Source organism: Choloepus didactylus, chromosome 2 (genome assembly GCF_015220235.1).
Source record: "Choloepus didactylus isolate mChoDid1 chromosome 2, mChoDid1.pri, whole genome shotgun sequence".
NCBI lineage: Eukaryota > Metazoa > Chordata > Mammalia > Pilosa > Megalonychidae > Choloepus > Choloepus didactylus.
The window spans coordinates 107,267,064-107,293,681 of NC_051308.1; the positions used below are offsets into that span (position 1 = coordinate 107,267,064).

Here is a 26,618-nt window from a genome sequence, read left to right on the forward strand (position 1 = left end):
AAAGGAAGCAGAATAGATAACAATATTTTTAAGGTTCTTACATTATAAGAAATGGCATAATACTATTTGAAGGTAGTCTGATTAATTAAAGGTGTGTATTATTTAATTTAGGGAAGCCATTAAAAATTTAAAGAAGTATAAATAAGAAACCAATATAGAGATAAAATACAATTATACAAAGTAGTCAATTCGAAAGAGAGAAGAAAAATAAGAGAATAAAAAGAGAACAAATAGAAAACAGCTAATAAGACAATAGATTTTAATTCAAACATATCAATAATTATATTAAATGTAAGCTATATAAACACAACAGTTGAAAACACAGAGATTGTCAGAATCAATAAAAAAGCAAGATCTAACTATGTACTGTCTACAAGAAACCAACTTGCATATAAAGCCACAGATATGTTAAAAGTAAAAGTATGGGAAAAACTATAAATATGTGAACAGTAATCAAAAAAGATGCAGGGATTATATTAATATCAAAGTAGATATCAGAAAAAGAGTGGCATTATATAATAAGTGGTCCATTCACTATAAAGACAAAACAGTTCTAAATGCATATGCACCTGAAAACAAAGCATCAAAATACATGAAGCAAAAACTGAAAGAAATGAAAAGAAAATAGACAAATCCAAATTTATACTTTGAGACCTCCAGGTTTCTTTTTCAGTAATCAATGAAACAGAAAAATCAGTAAATATATAGACAATTTGAACAGCACTATCAATCAACTTGATGAATGACATCTATAGAACACTCCACCAAACCATAGCAGAATATATCTATTCTTTTCAAGCACTTATGAGACATTCCCAAATTAGACCATTTCTGGGCCATTAAAAAAACTTAACAAATGCAAAAAGAATAGATGTTATAGTCTCTTACCATATGGAAATTAAATTAGAAATCAATACTAGAACAATATCTGGAAGTTCCCCTAATATTTTACAATCAAGACACTTTTAAAAAACACATGGGTCAGGAAGAATTCACAAGGGAAATTAAAATTTTTTTTGAATTAAATGAAAACGAAAACACAACATATCGCCAGGCCCGCCATCCAGATGCCTGGGGAAGTTCCTCTCCAGGTGTCGCGGGAGCAGATAGATGCAGGTGCAATCCCCTGGCCACGCCAGCCTGGCAGCGCATAGAGGGCCGCACAGCCGCGATCACCCTCTACACCGGCTCCTTATGATCTCGGTGCTCAACCTCCTTGCGGCCACTGCAGGGCCCGGGAAGGGCAGAGCAGCTCCCAGAGTCCCGGCCACACCGGGTCCAGCTGGCTCCGGGATGGGCCGCCGCGGCCGCTGAGGACTTGACCGGGAGTGCACAGGGGTGGGGCCGCCCAGCGCGCGCCCCAAAGCGCCTCCTTCGCCCCGCCGCTGCCCTCGCCGCTCCCCTGCTGCAGCTTCCTAGCAGCCCCCTGCGAGTCCCCGCGCCAAGGACCCGGCGCCGGTAGAGCAGGCGGCGCGGGACCGGGTTCCCAGGATTGATCCATATGGATTTGAAAGTCGTGAAGACTTGATTATGCACCTTATGAAGAATTTTTTCCACTTATGTGGCAATACTCACTAGAAGGCAATTAAACGGTCTAAACTTTTAAAGGGAAGTGGTATCCAGAAAAGTGTGAGAATAAAGCGCTACATCCGGAAAGGTGTTCCTCTGGAGCAGCGGAGCCGCATCTGCTAGGGGGGGAGTGGAGCTCAGGCTTTCCGATGAAACAGAATCCCGGCTACTACCACAGACTTCTCCAGGGTGAGAGAAATGACAGCTTGGAGGAAACAATCAGGACAGATATGCACAGCACCTTGCCAGACAATGTAAAATTCTGAAAAACTGCAGATCCGTTTTCAAAAGACCCTGAAAGATGTTCTGCTGGCATATCGGCATCAAAACCGATGTGTAGGAGGGGCAAGATGAAGGCATAGAGAGGAGTGGAAGCTAAGTAGTCCCCCTGGAACAACTACAAAAAACCAGAAACAACTAGTAAATAATCCAGAATAACTGCGGGGGGACAAACGAGGCCATCCACTCATCATACACCAACCTGAATTGGGAGGAATGCCCAAGAACACAGCATAAAATTTGTAAGTAAAACCTGTGGAACCAGGTCGGGAGACCCCCTCCTCCATAGCCCGAGCTGCAGAGCCGCGTGGTGCCAGAGAGAAGCTCTCTCCCAGCAAGTGAATATAGCTCAGCTGAGCTCCAACTGGGGTTTTAAGTAGCGAATGTGAACTGCTCACTACAGGTACGCATCCCCAAAAAACAGACAGAGGCTTTGGGTGACGACTGACCTGGGAGAGCCAGAGGGTCGCCTTGACTGGGTCTGAAGGGGACTATCTGTTTCTTTTTCAGCTCAGTGGAGATAGCCCCAGTCATTTTAAGTTTCCAGGGCTGTGACTCGGGGAAGGGCGGAGACAGCACAAGCAGAGAGAGAGACCACTGAAATGCTAATGACCTCCACCTGGGGGGTCTGTCTTCTCTAAGAGGAAAGGGGTGGGGCCCTTTCCATTCAGAACCAGACCCCAGAGCCTGGGGGAACACGGCCACACCTCCTCACACCAGTCAAGAATTATAGGCTAACAGGCGTCACCTGCTGGGCAGAAAAGCACAGTGACCTGAGGCATCAAAGGGTGGAGCAATTTTCTAAGACACACCCGCAGGGAAACCAGATACTGAATATTTCTTCCCTCTGGGACCTGAGCCTGTTCTGGTCTGGGAAAACCTGATTTGGATAACCAAGGAAACCATGCCTAGACAACAGAAAATTACAACCTACACTAAGAAAAACAAAGTTATGGCCCAGTCAAAGGAACAAACGTACACTTCAACTGAGATACAGGAATTTAAACAACTAATGCTAAATCAATTCAAAAAGTTTAGAGAAGATATTGCAAAAGAGATAGAGGCTGTAAAGGAAGCACTGGACATGTATACGGCAGAAATCAAAAGTTCAAAAAACCTACTAGTAGAATCTATGGAAATGAAAGGCACAACACAAGAGATGAAAGACACAATGGAAACATACAACAGCAGATCTCAAGAGGCAGAAGAAAACACTCAGGAACTGGAGAACAAAACACCTGAAAGCCTACACGCAAAGGAGCAGATGGAGAAAAGAATGAAAAAATATGAGCAACGTCTCCGGGAACTCAAGGATGAAACAAAGTACAATAATGTACGTATCATTGGTGTCCCAGAAGGAGAAGAGAAGGGAAAGGGGGCAGAAGCAATAATAGAGGAAATAATTAATGAAAATTTCCCATCTCTTATGAAAGACATAAAATTACAGATCCAAGAAGCGCAGCATACTCCAAACAGAAGAGATCTGAATAGGCCTACGCCAAGACACTTAATAATCAGATTATCAAATGTCAAAGACAAAGAGAGAATCCTGAAAGCAGCAAGAGAAAAGCAATCCATTACATACAAAGGAAGCTTAATAAGACTAAGTGCGGATCTCTCAGCAGAAACCATGGAGGCAAGAAGGAAGTGGTGTGATATATTTAAGATACTGAAAGAGAAAAACCACCAACCAAGAATCCTGTATCCAGCAAAGCTGTTCTTCAAATATGAGGGAGAGCTCAAAATATTTTCTGACAAACAGACAACGAGAGACTTTGTGAACAAGACACCTGCCCTACAGGAAATACTAAAGGGAGCACTACAGGGTGATAGAAGACAGGAGTGTGTGGTTTGGAACACAATTTTGGGAGATGGTAGCACAACAATGTAAGTACACTGAACAAAGGTAACTATGAATACGGCTGAGAGAGGAAGATGGGGAGCATGTGAGACACCACAAGAAAGTAGGAAAGATAACGACTGGGACTGTGTAACTTGGTGAAATCTAGAGTATTCAACAATTGTGATAAAATGTACAAATATGTTCTTTTACGAGGGAGAACAAGCAAATGTCAACCTTGCAAGGTGTTAAAAATGGGGAGGCATTGGGGGAGGGATGCAATCAGCATAAACTAGAGACTGTAACTAATAGAATCATTGTATTATGCTTCCTTTAATGTAACAAAGGTGATATACCAAGGTGAATGCAGATAAGAGGGGGGGATAGGAGAGTCATGTTAGACACTTGACATTGGTCGTATTGTCTGATTCTTTATTCTACTTTGATTTAAGGTTATTTTTCCTTTTGCTGCTTCCTAGCTGTCATTTTTTTTTTCCTCTTTCTTTTGCCCCTCTACCTTCTTTGACTCTCCCTCCTGCCTTGTGGAAGTAATGTAGATGCTCTTATATAGATAGTGGTGAAGGTGGTGAACACATAAATGTATGACCATGCAGAAAACCATCGATTATTTACTTGGGATGGAATGTATGGTGAGTGAACAAAACCATATTTAAAAAAATGGGTTGATGACAAAACCTCGAGGGCAATATACTGAGTGAAATAAGCCAGACACATTAGGACAATTATTGCAGGGTCTCACTGATAGGAACTAATTACAATATGTAAACTCATAGACATGAAATATAAGGTACCAGGATATAGGACGAGGCTTAAGAATGGGGAGTGGTTGCTTAGTATGAGCAGAATGTTCAATTAGGATGAACTTAAATGTTTGGAAATGAACAGGGGTGTTGGTAGCAAGACGTGAGAATAACTAACAGTGCCGAATGGTGTGTGAATGAGGTGGAAAGGGGAAGCTCAGAGTCATATATGTCACCAGAAGGAAAGTTGGAGGTCAAAAGATGGAAATGTATAAAACTGAATCCTATGGTGGGCAATGTCCATGATCAACTGTACAAATACTAGAAATCACTTCATGAACCAGAACAAATGTATGACAATACAATTAGAAGTTAATAATAGAGGGGCATATAGGAAAGAACTATATACCTATTACAAACTATATACTACAGTTAGTATTTCAACATTTTTTCATAAACAGTAACAAACGTACTATACCAACACTACAAGTCAACAATTGAGGGGGGTTGGTTAGGGATAGGGGAGGATTAGAGTTTCCTTTTCTTTTTTTCTTTTTTCATCTTTCACTTTATTTCTTGTCTGGAGTAATGAAAAGTTTCTAAAAATTGAACAAAAATTAAGTGTAGTGATGGATGCACAGCTGTATGAGGGTACCCAGGGGCAAGTGATTGTACACTTTGGATCTTTGGATAATTGTATGGTATCTGAACAATCTCAATAAAAATGAAAAAAAAAAAAAAACCGATGTGTAGGTATTGCCAGAAAATGAATTTTATGTCAGGATATCTGATTCTTATAACAAAGAATGAAGAAGAATCCTTTTGGCTAGATGCTCTCATTGGATGATGACCTGATTTCTATAGCCCAGCAATGCTGGGTCTGCAAGTGCACCTGTAGTCCTCCAGGAGCTGGTGAGGATGAAATGCCAGCGGTGGTGGACCTCATGGATATGCACCGTGTTCTGTGGACCCTGGTTTATTTGCTTGTTTGTGGATATCCTCCTTCGAATTTGGGATTGTTTATTCAATGAAGGCTCAAAAATTATCTTCTGGGCAGCCTTCACATTTAAGAACATCAGGCTTTCATTTTGGAAGCTACCAGTTTTCCAGACATTTATAATAAATTTAGGTAGATTACAAAAGGGAATTTTGTAACAATGTCACACATTTATGCAGAAAATATTTTCAGAGCCTGGACGCTTATCCATGACAACCATTAACAAGCTTGGAGAGGGCTGTAGAGCAAAGTTACTCACTCAGGTAAATCTCCCATCTCCTCAGTTGCCATTTCTCAGCTCTTTGCATTGATGGTGAATCATCATTTCCAGAGTTGACATGATGGACTTTTATAGTGTTGTAAAGACTTGATGTCACTAAACTTCCATTGTGATTTTTTTTTTAAAGAGTGATTTAAAATGTCATTCTACAACTCTTAGATTGAATTGTCATAACTTTCTAAAAATTTTTTCCTGAGACATTAGTAATACATAAAATGACATGCACATTTGAATTTATTTAAAAGTATGTTCATGAGTTTATGATTATTAGCTGTGAATTTATGATTATCAGCATATTAGCAGATTTAAAATTAAAATCAAAGTAGTGGTCTGTCACATTTGTTATTGATGACAATTAAAATATTAGTCTAGTCCAAAGAAAACACAAGATATCAAAATTTGTGGGATGCAGTTAAAGCAGTGCTTAGAAGGAAATTGATAGCATCAAATGTTTGGATTAGAAAAGGATCAAAGCATCAAAGCATGCACCTGAAAAAACTAGTAAAGAAAAGAGCATGTTAAAACCAAAGCAAGCAAAAAGAAGGAAATAATAAAGAAAAGAGAAGGGGAAAATGAAACTGATAACAGAAATTGACAACAGGAAAAGAATAGAGGAAAATGTATGAAAACAGAAGCTTTTAAGAGATCAATAAAATTGTTAAAGTTCTAGCTAAACTCACAAAGAGAACACTCAAAGTACAAATATCAAAGAGGTAATATTATATACCCTACAGACATTGTATACAGACATTATATACAGACATTAAAAGAATAAGAGAAAACTAAGAACAACTCTATGACCATAATTTCAATAAAATTGGAAAACTACTTGAAAGACACAACCTGCCAAAGCTCACATAAGAAGAAATAAAATAACCTAAACAGGCCTATTTCTATTAAAGATATTTAACTTGTAGGTAAAAGCCTTCCAAACCTTAATTCGGGTGAGGGGAAAAGTTCAGTAACAAGCCAAGCTAAAAACTACATTTCCCAGCCTCCTATACAGATAAAAATAGCCATGTTTATTCGTTATTTATTGCTGTGTAACTACCCCAAACTTTAACAATGTAAAACAAAAAATACTTCACATCTCACATTTTCTGTGGGTCAGAAGTTTGGTAGTGCATTAACTGGGGGCTTCTGGTTCAGTGTCTCTCATGAGGTTGCAGTTAAGATCCCAGCTGGGGCTGCAGTCATCTGAAGACTTGACTTGGGCTGGAGGGTCTGCTCCCAAAATGGTTCACTCACGGGGCTGTTAGCGGGGGACTTCAGTTCCTCACCGCATGGACCTCTCCATAGAGTTACTTAAGTGTCCTCACAACTTAGTAGCTGGTTTGCTTCAAAGCAATTAATTGGAAAAAATGGGTCAGGAGGAAGCCACAATGCCTTTTATAACCAAGACTCTGAAGCCACACACCACAAGTTCCATCTTATTCTAATCATTCAAAGTGAATCACTTAGTCTGGCCCATACTCAAGGGAAGGAGATTGAAGCTCCACCTCTTGAAGGGAAGAGGGGGTTAAATTTAATTCCTCTGTAAGGGAGGAGTATCAAAGAATTTGTGACCATTTTTTAAAACCATCACACCATGGCCAGTGAGATATAAACTGAAGTTGTTGATAGAAGATTGTGGGATAACTCCTCCAAAAGGAGAAGTGATATATCATGCTTGAGCCACTTAATCCTTTCTCTTCACCTCCTTTCTGCTTGGAAGTTGAAGATGATAAACTCCAAATAAGAATTGCTAAAGGAAAGAATTGAAGAACCTAGGGAACTTACATCTGAAGGGACTAACTCGGGATTTTTCATTGTTAGTGAAATATCCACTTTTTTGAAGGCACTGGTTTCTTGGAGGATGGGTAGAATCTATATTTCACAAGGAAATACAATTCCAAGCTGATAAACTCTTCTATTGATTGAGCACACTCAGATCTTCTGGGACTGATACCTCACTTGTAATGACTCCCAAGAAAAGGCTGGGAAATTTAGGGATGTTGATCCTTGAAACATCTCTTTAATAAGCCTTTATGAGGTCTCTCCCTCACCCAAATAAAATAGGGCTCCAATGAAGGCATGCCCAAGGAGAAGGAGATCAGTGTGGAAGAAATGAGGAGGAAAATAGATGGACCTGGAAGTCAGCAAGAGACAGTGTGATTTTCTTCTTTAATTTTTTTTTTTCCAAACAAACACTCCCTCTTCCCCCTCCCATCCCCTCATAACCTCTAATCTACTCTCTATCTCTGTGAATATGCTACTTCAAGTCATCTCTTATACGTGATATCACACAATATTTATCCTTATGTACCTTGCTTATTTCACTGAGCATAATATTTTCAAGGTTCTTCCATGTTGCAGCATGTCTCATAACTTCATTCTTTCTTGTGGCCATATAATATTCCATTGTGTTTATATACCACATTGTATTTATTCATTCATTTGTTGATGGACACTTGGGTTGTTTCTACCTTTTGGCTATTGTGAGTAATGCTGCTATAAACATTGGTGTACAAATATCTGTTTGAGACTCTATTTTTCACTGTTTTGGGGTATATGTCTCGAAGTGGGATAGCCAGGTCAAATGGTAATTCTGAATTTACCTTTTTGAAAAGCCACAATATTATTTTCCACAGTAGCTGAACCATTTTACATTCCCAATAATAATGTGATAGAGTTCCAATTTCTCCATATCCTCTCCCACACATGTTATTTTCTGCTTTTTGCTTTGTTTTTTAACAAGTCATCCTTGTGGATTGACATGGTATCCCATTGTGGTTTTTGATTTGCATTTCCCTGATGGCTTATCATATGCTTATAAGGCCATATGTAGATCTTCTTTGGAGAAATGTCTATTCAAGTCCTTTGACCATTTCTTAATTGGGTTGCTCATCTTTTTGTTATTGACTTGTATTGATGAAGTCAGATTTATCTGTTGTTTCTTTGTTGCTTGTGCTTTTGGAGTCCTATTTAAGGAAAGTGTACATTTTGGAGGGAAGGAGAAATCTCATGAGATAAGTAAAAGGAAGGATAAAGGAAGGGAGAGAATTTGGGAAATTTGTACTAGGAAGGCAGGAGGGTTGTGCGGACTTCACTATAAGGTAAAAAGAGGGAGGAAAAGAGAGAGAGAGAAAGTTAGCACAAAAAAGATAAATGTTTCCTAAATTCATTGCAAGATTATAGGATGAAAAAGTGGGAGAGATGGAAAAAGATTCAGAAAGACCCCCAACAATTGGCTGATCATTCATGGCATAGGCTGACCTCGGGAGGAAGATGAAGGATTTGGCTGGAGAAAACTAAGCCATTCCAGGATCACACAAGTGAAAGTTTGGGAGAGGCAAGAATCAAAGCATCTTTGAAGAGTCAGAGTTCTGGGTAATTCCCAGGAAAGTGCAGGAGTCTGTATATCAAACTTCCAGATCTGGCTTCATGGGACATGCAAGCACTGCATTTGCACAGGGCTTCATGCTCTGTGGTTGCCATCCTGAAATTCTTAATAATTTTATCTTTGAACCTGTGTTTTTAAAGTGACATCTGAAGAGCCAATGGAACTTGTTCTAAGGAGTTGGAACCTCTGCTTAAATGCATTCCTGCCTCATGTCACCTGCTCCACTTCCCCAGGACTGGTTCTCTAATGCCTGCTCCCTCTTTCCCTGGCTCCCCAGCCCCTAAACCTGTCTGGCCTCACCCTCCCACCTCCACTCATGTCCACTGCTGCACTCAGCCTGAGGCAGTAACCAGGGCTCCTCTTCAGAATTGTCCACCTGGGGATATAGGAGGGGAGCACATATCCACATTTCCCATTCCCCTACTAAATAAAGATTACCCCATAGGGGTTAATTTCCTCACACCTCCAGTTTGAGCATAAACAAGTGCTAAGCAGCTTTTCACAGGTGTCCCAACCACAGCATGAGAAAAGCAAGCCATAGGGCCAAAAATCAAGCGATATGCAGTGTGGCTGAAGGGATGTTTTATCACCAATTGCAAAAAGTGGACTGAGAAGGTTAATGCAGGGCAAAAGCGGTGTCTCATATTATCATATTTTTTATGTGCAAACAAACAAAACATATAGTTTACATGCAAAATAAAAAATAAATCAATTATTTTTCACATAGGAAAACTTCAATACAAATTCTGTTCAATAACTGTTTATCTCCCAGTGCCACCTAGTGGTGAAATGTAGACATTGGCACGCATCATGCTACCGCTCTTGAATGATAGCTGAACAGAAAATCCTTTGAAAATTCTAATTTGCTTAGCTTTACTCCATTCTGAATTGAAAATCCTGTGCCTGATGTAGAGCAGTCACCTGTGATAACAGTTGTTCATCTATCGGGACCCTTATCTTAACCCACCACTTTAAGAAGAGCAGTAATAAACTCAGTTTGGTAGCCTGTAAGTAAACTATATTGTGGAGCTCTGTAGGTAAGATTTTGCTATAAATTGAGGATTTTAGCTGCTTCTGGGCTACTTCTCTCTTATTTTGACCCATAGTTCAAATCAGTCTTAAAAGAGATTTCCTTATTGCATTTGTAATCTAAACAATTCTAATTCCTTCAGCCTTTTGGTACCACTCTTTACTTAGATGTCCAAATTAAAGTATCTAAGAGAAAGTATTATACCAAGAAAATTCCATTAAGGCAATTTAATTCCATTATTCTAAATACTTTAATTAAATAATTTCTATTTCCAAATTTTATTTATGCCTTTATTAAAATTATATTCACTGGCATCAATACTATTTCATATAAAAAATACATACTGTAAGATCTGATCAGTGAATCAGATGTTGAATTTTACCTTTTAAAGGTTTTTCTTTTATGAGAAACAGAAATAAAAGTCATGCATATTGGAAAGGAGGAAGTAAAACTTCCCTTATTTACAGATGACATGATAATGTGTACAGAAAATCCTGAAAAATCCACAACAAAGCTACTAGAGCTAAAAATGAATTCCACAAAGAGGCAGGGTACAAGATCAACACCCAAAAATCAGTACTGTTTCTATACAGTAGTAGTGAGCAATATGAAGAATTCAAGAAAAAAATTCCATTTACAAAAGCAACTAAAAACCAAATACCTAGGAATAAATTTAACCAAGGACGTAAAGGACTTGTACACAGAAAACTAAAAAATATTGCTAAAAGAAATCAAAGACCTGAAGACCTAAATAAATTGGAGGACATTCTGTGTTCATGGATTGGAAGACTAAGTGTTGTGAAGATGTCAATTCTACCCAAAGTGATTTACAGATTCAACACAATCTCACTCAGTATTCCAAAAACCTTGTTTGCAGAAATAGAAAAGTCAATCATCAAATTTATTTATATGGAAGGGTAAGGGGCCTCAAATAGCCAAAGCCATTTTGAAAAGGAAGAATGAAGTTGTATGACTTACACTTCCTGATCTTAAAACTTATTACAAAACCACAGTAATCAAAACAACATGGTACTGGCACAAGGGCAGACATATAGACTAATGGAACCTAATTGAGAGTTCAGAAACCAACCCTCACATCTATGGCCAACTGATTCTTGCAAGGGTTCCAAGTCTGCTCAATTGGGAAATAACAGTCTCTTCAACAAAAATGCATGTGATGAAAACTTGATGTCCATATGCAAAAGAATGAAGGTGGATACTTACCTTACAGCATATGCAAAAATTAAATCAAAATGCATCAATGACCTAATTAAAAGAATCAGAACTATAAAACTCCTAAAGGAAAACATAAGGAAGCATCTTCAGGACCATGTCTTAGGCAATTGTTTCTTAGATTTCACACCCAGAGTGCAAGCAACAAAAGAAAAAAATAGATATATGGGACCTCATCAAAATTGAAAACTTTTGTGCATCAAAGGTCTTTGTTATGAAAGTAAAACAACAACCTACTCAATGGGCGAAAATATTTGGAAATCACATATCCAATAAGGGTTTAATATCTAGAATTTATAAAGAAATCCTACAACACAACAACAAAAAGACAAACAACTCAACTAAATAATGGGCAAAAGATTTGAATAGACATTTCTCCAAAGAAAATATACAAATGACCAAAAAGCACATAAAAAGATGCTTAATATCATTAGCTATTAGGGAAATGTGAATCAAAACCATGAGATATTTCACACTCCCTAGAATGGCTACTTTAAAAAAATGCAGAAAATCACAAGTGTTGGAAAGGATGTGAAGAAATAAGTACATTCATTTGTTTTTGGTGGAATGTATTATGGTGCAAATTCTGTGAAAGACAATTTGGCAGTTTCTCAGAAAGTTAAATATAGACCCCACATCCCATTTCTAGATATATACCCAAAAGAATTGAAAGAAGGGACATGAACAGAAACTTACACACTGATGTTCATAGTGGCATTATTTGAAATTGCCAAAAGATGAAAGCAACCCAAGTGCCCATCAACAAATGAATGGATAAACAAAATGTGATATATACACACAATAGAATATTATTCAGCCACAAAAAGAATGACATTCTGATACATGCAACAATGTGGATGAACCTTGAAGACATCATGTTGAGTGAAATTAAGCCAAAAAGAAAAAGACAAAATTGTGTGATCTCTTTGATATGAAATAATTAGAATAAGCAAATTCATAGAGTCAGAAACTAGAATATAGGTTACCAGAGGCTGGCATGTGGGTAGAGAATGGGAGTTAAAGCTTAATTTGTACTGAGTTTCTATTTGGGATGATAGAAATGTTTTGATAATGGATGGTGATGATGGTAGCACGACATTATGAATATAATTAACAGCACTGAATTATTTGTTGAATGTTGCTAAAGGGGGAAATTTTAGGTTGTGTATATGTTACCAGAATAAAAATTTATTTTTAAACATAGGACTGTACAACACAGTGAAACCTATTTTAAATGATGGACTATAGTTAATAGCACAATTTTAAAAATATTCTTTCATCAATTGCAACAAATGTGCCACACTAATGCAAGATATTACTAAAAGGGTGGTATATGGGAACTCTATATTTTATGCATGATTTTTCTGTAAACTTACAACTTTTCTCTCTCTTTCTTTCTCTCTTTCTCTTTCATAATGATGAGAAAAATCAATCAGTAAAACAAACAGAAATAGCACAGATATCAGAATTAGTATGAAAGATGATTAAATCAGATGTCCTTAGTAAATTCAGGATGTTCAACAAGGTAGAGAATAGACTGAACATGTTAAGAAACCTGGAAGGTATAAAAAAGAACCAAATAGAATTTCTAGAGATAAAAATTACAAGTTCTAAAATGCAAAATAACCTGGATGGTATTAACATATTAGACATTGAAGAAGAAAAATAAGTGAACTTAATGACATAGCAATAGGCCTATACAAAAGAACACAAAAAGAAAAAAAAGAGAAACAAAATATACAGAGCATCAGTGACATATAACTTCAAGTGACCTAATATGTAATTATATCTATATATATATGGTAATTGAGTACCCAAAGGAGAGGAAAGGGAGAGAGAACAAATATTTGAAGAAAGAATGGCTTAAAATTTTCCAAATTGGAACAAAACTATAAGCCCTGAGATCCAAAAAGATCAACAAACATCAAACACAAGAAACATGAAGAAAATGTATGCCAAGATATACATAATCAAATTGCTTACAACCAGTAATAAAGAAAAAAATAAGAGCCAGGGAAAGACACATACCACAGCAGACTTCTCATCAGACACAATGCCAGCCAGAAGATAAAGGATAAATATCTTCACCATACTGAAGTAAATTAAAACTATTGTTTCAGTTTGCTAAATCTGCCAAAATGCAATATATGAGAAATGGATTGGCTTTTACAATGAAAGGTTATTAGTTTGCAAATTTACAGTTCTAAGGCCATAGAGTGTCCAAACTAAGACAAGAAGAAGAGAATACCTTCACTGAAGAAAGGCTGATGGCATCCAGAACACCTCTGTCAGCTGGGAAGCCATGTAGCTGGTGTCTGCTGGTCTTTTGCTCCAGTTTGCATTGCTTTCAGCTTCTGATTCCAGTGGCTTCCTCTTTAAGCATCTGTGGGTTCTCACTTAGCTTCTCTGGGGCAAACTCGGGGCTTCATCTCTTAGCTTAGCATCTCCAAATGTCTTTCTGTCTGCATATCCAAGTCTCTGGATCTGTGTTGGCTCTGAGCTCTCTCCCTCTCCCCAAGCTCTCTTAAGGACTCAAGTAAACTAATTAAGACCCACCTTGAATGGGTGGGGTCACATCTCCATGGAAATAATCTAATCAAAAGACCCCACCCACAATAGTTCTGCCCCCATAAGAGTGGATGAAAAGAACATAGTCTTTTATGGGATACCTAACAGATTCAAAACAGCACAACTATCATCTAGAATTCTATATCCAACAAAAATGTCTTTCTAAAACAAAAGTGAAATAAACACTGAAATAATTCATCACAAGCAGACCAGCACTATAACAAAAATTAGAAGAAGCCCTTCAGGCAGAAGGAAAACGATACCAGGTAGAAATTCAGATATGTGCAGAGGAATGAACAGCTTAAGAAACGGTAAATACATAGGTAAATATAAAAGATTTTTTTCTTATTTTTGATCCCTTGAAAAGATAATTGACTTTCTAAATGAAAAATAATAGCACTATATTATGGAATTCATAATATATACAGAAGTTCTTGCATGACAACAATAGCACAAAGACTGGGAATGGGGAAACATGGATGTACACTGCTGCAAATTTCTTATATAATATGTGAATTGTAAATTTTACTTGAAAATAGTCTCTGTAAGTTAAAGATGCATACCACTAATATAGCACAAATAATTATGGTTAAGTCAATAAAGGAGATAAAATGGAATCATAACAAAATATTCAAACCAAAAGAAGGCAAAAAGGGGGAGAAAATAACAGATAGAACAAATAGAAAGCAAATAGTTAGAAGGTAGATTTAAACACAGTCATATGAATAATCACATAAAGTGTAAATGGTCTAAATATCCTAATATTAGATATTATCCAACTAGATAGAAAAGCCAAAACCCAACTATATGCTGCCTACAAGAAAACCACTTCACATATAACCACGCAATTACTTTAAATGTAAAAGAAGGAAAATGAAATACTGTGTGTTTTAGTTTTCCCAGCTGGTAAAACAAATTTCATGAAATTGGTTGGCTTAACAACAGAAATTCATTGCCCAACAGTTTCAGAAGCTAGAAGGCTTGCTTTCTCCTTGGGTCAGTATCTTCTGGCTGGCCAGCAATTTTGGGGGCTCCTTGGCTTTTCTGTCACATGGCAGAGTCTTCTTTCTCTTCCAGATTGATTGTCAGCTCTGGCCATTCCCCATGGCTTCTCAATCTGTGTCCCATTTCCTTGCTCATAAGGACTTCATCCATATTGGATTAAGGCCCACTCTCATTCAGTGTGGGCACACTTTAATAACAACTTTAAAGGTCCTATTAACAAATGGGTTCACATCCACAGGAGCAGGGGTTGGGATCTTTTGGGGGAAACATGATTCAATACTCTGTTAATAGTCTACCAACTGAATCCCTAAAAGACATGTTCTTCCCACATGCAAAATATATTCAATCCATCACAACATGTTAAAAGCCTTAAGTCATTTCAGTAACAATTCTAAGTATAAAGTCATCAAAACTGGTTATGGCTATGGTTCCTCTGTCTGTGGACCTGTACAACCTAGAAAAAAGTTATCTGCTTCCAATACACAGTGGTGGGACAGGAGACATATGATAGGCATTGTCATTCCAGAAGGGAGAAACTGAAAGGAAAACAGAGGCCATGTGTCCCAAACAAGTCTGAAACTCAGCAGGGCTGAGATTCATCTGTGGGTCCATGTTTTGGCCTCCAGGCCTGATGGAGTGGCAGTCCCACCTTTTCAAGTGCTTGCACTGTGGCCATGCTCTCTCCAAACACTGGGGTGTAGGATGCACCCTTCACAAGGATAGAGATTATGGCCAGGCTCTCCATGAATTCTGGGGCACAGCCTCATCATCTCTGAGCACTGGATGGCAGCATACTCCCTGAACAATACAGTGCAAAGACTGTCCCCTCCAAGCACTGGGGCAGATGGCCTGCCCCATCCAAGCCCAGGAGTGGGTTTTCCCTTTCCACACACACAGATGGGCCCCCTTGCTTGGCCTAAGGAGATCTTTTTTAGTCCAGATCATTGCTTTCATGGTTCTGCCCTTAAAGTCACTCTTCCTTCAATTCATCTCTTCTCTGTCTCTTTCAGTCCAGGCTAGCAATGGTTCTACTCATATAAATTTTGCATAAACTTTGTCAGCTTTGCATGCAGTTCAAGCAGGCAAAATCATCAAACAATAGAACTTTCCACATCCTTCCTGGATAATTGCATTTCCCATCCTGACTTCCACCGAAATGGCTGACTGGGTATTTTCTGCCACACCCTCCTTAGGAAAGGGTTGTTCGGTTAAACTTCCACATGAAGCCCTCTCCTCTGCAGACTCACTTCCCAAAAGCTCAGGAAGATCCCTGATAGAGCCTCTTCTGACCCTACTTTCACAGCATGCTCTTGGATAGGCTGAGACTGTTCAAAATCATCAATTTCTGGTTCCTCTGTACTTAAGAGTTCAGTTCTCAGATTATTCTTTTCCTCTCACATTTTACTATAATGCTGCAAGGAGAAACCAGGCTATACCTTCCACATTTAACTTGGAAATCTCCTCAGCTAAATATCCAAGTTCATCACTTTCAAGGTCTGCCTTCCATCCAATATCAGAACACAATTTTACCTAGTTCTCTGCCACTTTATAAATTGGATCACCTTTCTTCAAGTGTACAATAACACAGTCATCATTTCTTTCTAAGGCCTCAGCAGTAGTATCTTTAATGCCCATGTGTCTACCAACAGTCTACATCTACAAACAGTTGATTTTAAATAAAGGAAACTACCTTTGATAATATTGATGGGCCTCATCCATTCAATTGAAGGCCTTGAAAGCAAAAATGGAGATTTCCAAGTGAGGAAGAAATTCTGCCTCAAGACTGCAACATCACCTCCTGCTGACTTTCCAGCTTGCTGGTCTGTTCTACAAATTCCAAACTCTTGCCAGCCCACACAATCACAAGAGCCAATTCCTTAAAATATAAATGTGCTATTGGTTCTATTTCTCTGGAGAATATGGACTGATACAGAGTTGGTATGAGGAAGTGAGGTGCAGCTGTAACAAATACCTAAAAATGTAGAAGTGGCTTTGGAATTTGTAATGGGTAGAAACTGGAAGAATTTTGAGGTGCTTGACAGAAAAAGCCTAGACTGCCTTGAAAAGACAGTTGATAGACATATTAAAGGTGCTTTCAGTGAGGCCTTAGAAGGAATTGAGGGACATGTTATTGGAAACTGATAGAAGGCAATCCCTCTAAAAGTAGCAGAAACTTGGCTGAATTTTGTTCTTCTCTTAGGTGGAAAACAGAAATTTTAAATGATTAATTTAGGTATTTAGTTGAGAAGATTTCCAAGCGAAGTGTGGAAGACGCAGCCCGGTTTCCCCTTGCTACTTATAGCAAATTGTTGGAGGAAAGAGATAAATTGAGAAAAGATCTGTTAAGCAGAATGGAACAGAACTTGAATATTTAGAAAATTCTCAGCCAGCCAAGGGTCTGTCTTTACAACCTTTGCTAAAGAGACTAAGCATATGATTTATGGAGCCAACCAACCATCTCAACAGAAACACTTTCAGTGTGGACTGAAGGGTACAAAGATGAGACTAAATGAATGAAGACTGCCAGACTTCTGGGAGTCTACATGCAGGGAACAGACCAAGAGAGCTACTCAGCTGCAAACATCTGCTATACTTCAAGAAAAAGGAAAAGTGACTCTGAGGGGGGCCAGGGGCCAGATCACTGCCAAATCAGTTTCAAGACCCAAGGCCTTTGGCTGAGAGGGCAGGGCTGCCACCTTGGGTCTAGAGACTTGACATCTAATGGAATTTGCCCTGCTGGGTCGAGATCTTGCTTTAGACCAGTAACCCATTTATCCTTCCATTTTCTCCCTTTCAGAGTGGGAATGTCTATCTAATGACTGTCCTTCCATTGTTATTTTAGAAGCAGATAACTTGTTTTCCAGGTTTCACAGGTCCACAGAGGGAGAGGAATTTTGTCCCAGGAGGAGCAATACCCAGAATCCCACCCATACCTGATGTAGATGATTATGAAGATGAGATTTTGGACTTTTGGATTGATTATATTTAGATGAGACTTTGGATTTAGAGTTAATGGAGAATGGAGTTAAGATCTTTGGAGATGGTGGTATGGGATGAATGTATTTTGCACATAAGATGGACATGAATTTGGAGGGGGTGGCAGAGTGTAGACTGTTATGGGTTGAATTGTCTCCCAAAATATATATGTTGAAGTCATAACCCCCGTATCTCAGAATGTGACTTTATTTGGAAATAGGATCCCTGCAGATGTAATTAGTTAAGATGAGGTCATACTGGGTGATCCCTTAATCCAATATGACTATTATCCTTATAAGAAAAGGAAAAGGAGCACAGAAATAAAGACATACAGGAAAGAACACCCTGTGGAGACAGAAGCAGAGACTGGAGTTACACAGCTAAAAGCCATAAATGTCAAGGATTGCCAGTCACCACAGAAAGTCTAGAAGAGGCAAAAAGGAATCCTTAGAACCATCAGAGAGAGCATGGCCCTGACAACATCTTGATTTTGGACTTCTAGCATCCAGAACTCTGAAACAATAAATTTCTTTTGCTTTAAGCCATCAGATTTGTAGTAATTTGTTATGGCAGCTCTAGGAAGCTAATAAAATATGTATATTTTATTTTATAATTTCTGAGTACCTGTTTTGGTTAAAAAAAAAAAAATCTTCAATACCTCCAAGTCTTTAATACATCTGGAAGTTTTTATATTTATGCTGTGAGATAGAGTTCCAGTATTACCTTTTTTTCTAGATGGATAGCAAGCCCATCCATTAATTATTCTTTAGAATAATATGAAATAACATCTCATACATGGGTTAATTTTCATATACAATGTGATCTCTTCCTTGTCTTTCTATTCTATTCCTCTGTTTTTATATTTGCCAATTTCTATTTTGAAGGACAGTGGCTCTGTGTTTTAATATCCCCCATCTTGACCTGAAACTATCAAACTACAACCCAGAACCCAAGATGATTGTATAAAAATGTAGCTTATGAGGGGTGACAATGGGATTGGAAAGCCATAAGGACCACACTCCCCTTTGTCTAGTTTATGGATGGATGAGTAAAAAAATGAGGGAAGGAAACAAACAAACAAACAAAGGTACCCAGTATTCTTTTTTATTTTAATTGCTCTTTTTCACTTTAATTATTATTATTGTTATTTTTGTGTGTGTGGTAATGAAGGTGTTAGGAATTGATTTTGGTGATGAATGCACAACTATGTAATGGCACTGTGAACAATCGAATGCATGATTTGTTTCGTATGACTGCATGGTATGTGAATATATCTCAGTAAAATGAATATTTAAAAAAATCCCCCATCTTGGACATTATTTTTTCATATTTTTGTCCACTTTATTACTACTTAGAATTTCATTTAATTTACATATTCAGGGGTTCAAATGATATTTGATTAACTAACTCTAATGAACCAAGAAGAGACTCCGTCTTTTCATTAATTCAGAGCATGTTTTTTTTTTCTGTCCTCAGAAAACTCTATAGTTTTCTTAGTATGGGTTCTGTACCATTCTTGTGAAATTAATTCCTAACTATTTTATATTTTTGTCACCTTTTTGAATGGACTATTTATTTCCATTTCCATTTCTAGTTGGTTATTGCTAGTAGAAAGAATAGCTTCAATTTTTGTATATTTATCTGTTCTACCTAACAAAATTCCCTTATAAATTATGGTAGGTTTTTATTTATTCAAATAGAGTTGCTTGAATTTTCTAGGAATAGTCATATCGTCTGTGAAAAGAGCTAAATTGAGCTCTTCTTTTCCCATGTTTGGGGGACATGAAAGTCACTTTGCCTGAGACTCTCTCTGGCCCAAAGAAGGGTGCTTTTGTTTGGCTTCCCAAAACTTGCAAAATCAGTAGGATATTTTCAACAGTCGCATTACTAATTCATCTGGTCTAGGCTTAACTGAAATTACTTTACCTGTGTCAGGCTCTCCTTAGTCATGGAGGTGAGAAACTAACTCTACTTCCTTCCTCTCCATTACCAGCATGTACTTTGAAAGTCTGAAACACAGACCAGAACATGCAATTTTTCACCTACCAAAAACTGTTCACTATAAGTCAGATTCACATTTTTGAGTCAAAATTTCTTCAGATCTGTGCCCCTTCTCTTACTACAAAGATATTAAACTGGTTATTGTACTGTTGTTAAAATTTAGAATCTGAGATACAGGCTATATATGTAATTTTCCACTTTCCTCCATTTTTAGTTATTTTTCTGAGATGAACAGAAATTAAACTTCTCAGCAAATTCTAGTTAGACTGCTTTTACCCTCTGTTCCTTCCATCTGCCAACTAGTGTATATCCACTCATGGACTATAAATCATTCTGTAGTTAACTTTCCAACTGAGCTCATTAGAGTCCACAGGAATTTCAGAAGTCAGTATTAAATTCCAAGTCTATCTCAAGACTTCAAATACATTTTCCAATACAGTCACAGCAATCATCTCAAAATGCACTAGCTCCAGTGCTAAAGGCTGTAATTTATCCAGGATGCAGACATGTACTGCAAGACGATTCCTAGCAATCCCACAAAAATCTCACAGGTAGCAGATATAAATCTTAAAACTGTAATTTGAATGTACAAGAAATATTGCTTTCTTTATTATCCATTAGTTAACCTAATTTCTAACTCTGAACATCATTCCACCATATGGTGGGGGAAAGTATAACCTTAGTTCTTCCTGGTTTCTGCCCCCAATCCCTAGAATACTAGCTCTTATACTGTAACTATAGTGATGGAAATTAAAAGTAGTGCAAGGAAGGCCTGAAAAAAAGTTTCAGGGAGAATCAAGGGTGCAGAAAGCAGATGTCAGGAGAGGAAACACGGTGAAAAAAACACCAACCCCATGCCCAGCTGTGTGTATGAGAGGATTTTCAGTGAAGGGGAAAGGAAGAATTGTATCTCAAAAGAGCAGCGGGTTCAAGCAAAGGTTTTTGGTTTTTAAAACTTCACAGGTTATCCAGGAATATTAGAATTCAAACTTTAGAAAAATAAACAAACAGTAACAGGGAGTTTGACCCAGTCCTGGTTTACCAAGTTTGCCCTGACTTACTTATTAACAACATCCCTCTCGATTACATGGGCATCCTAAGGATCAGAGGCCCCAGTAAATGGGAGGAGCAGATGCATTAAGAGTGGGACAGGTAACAAGTACCAAATCTGATTTTGACAAAGAAGACCATCAAATCAAAACTCTCAGAGGGGGAACTGCACTGCACAGTAAAGTGAATCAACTCTGCCATAGACTTAAAAATGAAAGCAAATTCAAGTAAGAGCTCTGGAAAGTTCACAGATTCTCATGCAAGGCCCAAAGTAGGCACATTAGATTAAACAGAGGAAGTTTAGTAGAAACAATTATTAAACTATGGCAGGAGAATAACCATAAGATATGAGGAAGCTCTATGTGGAAACCAAGGGCTGAAGGAGAGTACCCAAACAAGGCCAAGATTGGAAGGCTGCACACCCCTTCAGCTGGGGTTGTTACAGGTGTAGTTAAGCCCAGTGGATAGTAGAGAAGTGTGCTGGTTTTCCCAAGCCAGAGCTGGCCTACAGTCACTGGACAAGTAAGAAGCAACCCTCCAGGTTTCAGGTAGGCTGTACCACATGGGGGTTAGCAGAGGGAGTGCAGCTTGGTGGAAACCTTCCAATGGCAGGTGAGCTCTGCACAGTTCACAAGGGTCTGCAGAGAGGACAGCGCACTTGGACAAGCAGGAAGCCTTTAGAGCACCAGTTTCCATGTAGACAGGACCACAGGGAAGGCTATTACCAAGACTTGCAAAGCTGCAAGGCCACTGAGGGTCTACGTGCTCTAGGCACATGGCTGAACAACACCTCATGTATGTCCTCACACCAATGATTCTGACCCACTATAAGCCCCTTCCTCTTCAGTGGCCCTTTACTGGAAATTTACCTTTACTGGGGAAGATTAAACTCATGCTAACTTTAAAGGAGAAAGGAATAATAGAAGAGATTCCTTCTATTATCACAGAACAAATATTGAAGGGTGAATTTGGAGCTGAGTAAGCAATAAATTGACACACAGCACAGCAATCAATACAGAAGAAAGTGTACATAGAGGATATTGCTCTCAAATGAATTTTCAGAATTTTCTGAGATGTTTGAAGTGGGTATTTGAAAGAAGAAGACAGAATTTGCTGGGGTGGTACACCTTTATTTCCAAAACATATCCAAGTTGCTACAAAAAGAAGCAGAGCTTCTGGGAATTCAGGCTGTAGCATTTCCAAAAGAATTTCAGTAGGGACTTTATGCACATTTCCTAAGAATGTAGAAAGCCAGTGGGTTTGGCTCAAAAAGACTGACAGTTTGAGGAAGCTAAATGGAACAACATTGCCCAAGGGCACTGGGGTACAAGTAACAATAATAGGCTCTGTCACAGGATAATATCTCTACTGCAGAATCTGATCATGAGGATGCTGTTTCCTTCTCTCTATGCTGCTCTCAGATACCACCTGATGTTTTCTGTTCTGATAGTGAAGAACCAGTTATTCCTTCTGATATAGAAGCATATTTAACAGAACTTTTGCCTAAAAACACTCAAGTACAATCCCCAAAGGATAAAAAGTGGAAAGGCCTTACTATAATAACTGGGACAGATGATTCATATCCTTCAAGTCCCATATTAGAAGATTATACTGAAGGAGACGCTAAACAATTTAAAAAGCTGTGAGTATTTTCAAGAAAGCAGAAATGTCCTCTCAACCTTCTTAGATATAGATAACATGTAATCACCCAGTCCTCTGTGAAAAAAGGATGGGGCTACAGCTGTTACTTTAATTTAATAAATAATGTGGCAAGGTTGAATAGTCCTAATCGAATGTATGTTTATCAATACGATGTAATGGCTAAAATAATCATAGAATAAAATGAGAATATATTAACAAGTTAGAGACAAGTAACAGTAATCTCTTCTCTAATTTTTAGACTTTATACAATTAAAAGTATGCTATATTTCTCTTACAGAAGTCATCACTTAATTAGTAAAAATATTATCAGTAGAGTTTTACAGGCATTCACGGCTAAGTATCTGATAGCACAGATACCCCCATTTGGCACAAGAGAAAACTGAATACTGGGTGACAGATTTCCAGTGCACATTCTGCTTCACTTCACTGTCTCTCTTTTTCAAAACCCTGCTTCAAATTCCCCTTCCTTCAGGAAGCCTTCCCTGACTAACTCCAGGCCAATCTCCTTTTCACTTAGCATTTTGAAGAATTTACTGCATACTATTACACAATGCCTAAGAACAGTGGCTCTTAAAACTAAACTGAGCATCAGAATCACCTGAAGGGCTTATTTAAACACAGATTACTGAGCCCCACCCCCCAGGTTTCTGATTCAGTAGATCTGGGCATGGGGAACCTACTACAAATTTGAATATCTAACAAGTTCCTAGGTGGTGCTGATGCCGCTGGTTAGGAGACCACCCTTTGAGAACCACTACTTTAGAAGTTACCAAGATCTTCACTCACATTCTAATTCCAGACCTACTAGTCCAGCATAGAAGATGCTGTTTGTTTCAGTTTGCTAAAGCTGCCAAAATGCAATATACAAGAAATGGATTGGCTTTTTCAATGGGGATTTACTGGTGCATTAGTCAGGGTTCTCTAGGGAAACAGAACCAACATGAGATATCTGTAAATATGAGATTTAGAGAAGAGTCTCATGCAATTGTGGAGATGCATGAGTCCTAATTCTGTAGGGCAGGATGCACAAGTCCAAATTCCATAAAGCAAGCAGCAAGCTGGCAACTCTGATGAACATCATCGATGAGCTTCCCAGGAGAGGCTGACTGGCTGAAGAGAAATTCCATAGGGTAGGTTGCGAGCTGGCTCTCCAATGAGGGTCTTCCATGAATTCCCCAGGAAAGACTGGCTGACTGAAGAAGTGAAAGATCTCTCTCTTCTCCCTTAAAAGTCTTCAGCTGATTGGATTAAATCCAGCTGATTGAATTCTCTCATTGCAGGAGACACTCCCTTCATTGATGTAATCAGCCTCAGATTTAATCAACTGACTGATGATTTAATAAACTAGCCTTCTGGTTTATCAACAAGCCACAAATGTCCTTGCAGTAATGGTTAGGCCAGTGCTTGCTTAACCAGACAACTGGAAACCATCACCTGCCCTAGCTGACACATGAACCTAGCCATCACAACTGGGTTGTAAATTTACAAATTAAGGCATCAAGAGGTAGAGCCAATGGCATCCAGGGTTCTCCTGTCACATGGGAAGGCACATGGATGACTCTATTGAGCCTTCTTTCCCAGGTTTAGCTTCTGGTTTCAGTGGATTTCTCCAAAATGTTTCTGGACTTCCATCACAGCTCCTGTGGGTCCTTGCTTGCTTCTCCTAGGGACAAACTCTGGATTACATATCTTAGCTTCTCTCCAAAATGTCTCTCTCAGCTTCTTCAAGCATCTGGGTCTGTGTTGGCTCTGAGCTCTCTCTCTCTCTCTCTCTCTCTCTCTCTCTCTCTCTCTCTCTCTCTCTCTGAGCTCTTTTAAGGACTCCAGTAAACTAATTAATACCCACCTTGAATGGGGGGATCACATCTCCATGGAAACAACCTAATCAAAAGTTCCCACCTACAATAGGCCTGTCCCCCCTCACAAGAGTGAATTGAAAGAACATAGTTTTTTATGGGATACATAACAGATTCAAACCAGCACACTGATGAAAGACAAATCAGAGATGAGATGAATTTGAAGATAATGTTTTATTCAGGATACCAAAAATTTTGCTGCAGCAAGGAAACCAGATCACTAGCAAAAATGTGAGCAGCTTTGAACTTCTAGGGGTGACAAACAATTTTTATAAATATAAAAAAGAAGTTACCTTCAGTGGCAGAGAGATTCCAAAAGGAGCCAAGAGTTCACTCTGGTGGGCACTCTTACGCACAATATAGACAACCCTTAGATTCTAATGAATTGGAATGGCTAGCAGTAAGTAACTGAAACTATCAAACTGCATCCAGAACCCATAAATCTTGAAGATGATTGTATAAAAATGTAGCTTATGAGGAGTGTCAATGTTATTGGGAAAGCCATATGGACCACACTCCCCTTTGTCTAGTTTATGGATCAATGAGCAGGAAAATGGGGGAAGAAAAAAAAAAGGCACCCAGTGTTCTTTTTCACTTGAATTGCCCTTTTTCACTTTAATTTTTATTATTATTTTTATATATTTTTTTTTACTGAAATTGTTCAGATACCATACAACTATCCAAAGATCCAAAGTGTGCAATCAGTTGCCCACGGCACCACCATACAGCTGTGCATCCATCAACACAATTTTTTTTTTCAATCTTTAGAACATTTTCACTACTTCAGAAAAGAAATAAAGACAAAAAAAAAAGGAAACTCAGATCCTCCCATACCCTTAACCTCACCCCCCCTCCATTATTGATTCATAGTTTTGGTATAGAACATTTTTACTGTTGATGAAAGAATGTTAAAATACTACTAACTGTAGTATATAGTTTGCAATAGGGATATATTTTTTTCCTATATGCCTCTGTATTATTAACTTCTAGTTATAGTGACATACATTTGTTCTAGTTCATGAGAGAGATTTCTAATATTTGCATAGTTAATCATGGACATTGCCCACCACAAGATTCACTGTTTTATACATTCCCATCTTTTAAGCTCCATCTTTCCTCCTGGTGACATTCGTGACTCTGAGCTTACCATTTCCACCACCTTCACACACCTTTTAGCACTGTTAGTTACTCTCATTACATGCTACCATCACCCCTGTCCATTTCCAAATATTTAAGTTCACCCTAGTTGAACATTCTGCTCATAATAAGTAACCGTTCCCCACTCTTTAGCCTCATTCTATATCCTGGTAACTTATATTTCATGTCTATGAGTTTACATATTATAATTAGTTCATATCAGTGAGACCCTGCAATATTTGCCTTTATGTGTCTGTCTTATTTCACTGAATATAGTGCCCTCCAGTTTTCTTCATCAACCCATTTCTCTTAAGATGGTTTTGTTCAAACACTATACATTCCATCCTAAGTAAACAATCGTTGGTTCCCTGTATAGTTATATATTTACGTATTGAGCACCATCGCCACTCTCTATATAAGGACATTTCTTCCACAAAGATGGAGGAAGAGTCAAAGAAGGCAGAGAGGCAAAAGAAAAAGGCAAGGGAAAGAGAAACACAAACAAAAAAACTTGATAGCTAGAAGGTGACAAAAGGAAAAATAGCATTAACCTAAAGTAGAATAAAGAGTCAGACAACATCACCAATGCCAGAAGTCCCATACCCTTCCCCTATTCCCCACCCCCCCATATGCATTTAGCTTTGGTACATTGCTTTCGTTACATTAAAGGAGCATAATACAATGTTTCTGTTAATTCTAGCCTCTAGTTTGCATTGACTGTATTTTCCCCCAATCCCACCCTATTTTTAACACCTTGCAATGTTGACATACATTTGTTCTACCTCATGTAAAAACATATTTGTACCTTTTATTACAATCATTGAGCACCCTAGGATTTCCTGAGTTACACAGTCCCAGTCTTTATCGTTCGTCTTTTGTTCTGGTGTCCCACATGATCCCAGCCTTCCTCTTTCAATCATATTCACAGTCATCTTTCTTCAGTGTACTTACATTGTTATGCTACTGTCTCCCAAAATTGTTTTCCAAACCTC

The 26,618-nt window shown here is 38.3% G+C and overlaps 1 pseudogene; it reads left to right on the forward strand.

Moving 5' to 3' along the window:
• The first annotated feature begins 1,110 nt into the window (after window positions 1–1,110).
• LOC119512691 lies at window positions 1,111–7,880 on the forward strand (annotated as a pseudogene).
• The last annotated feature ends 18,738 nt before the right edge of the window (window positions 7,881–26,618 follow it).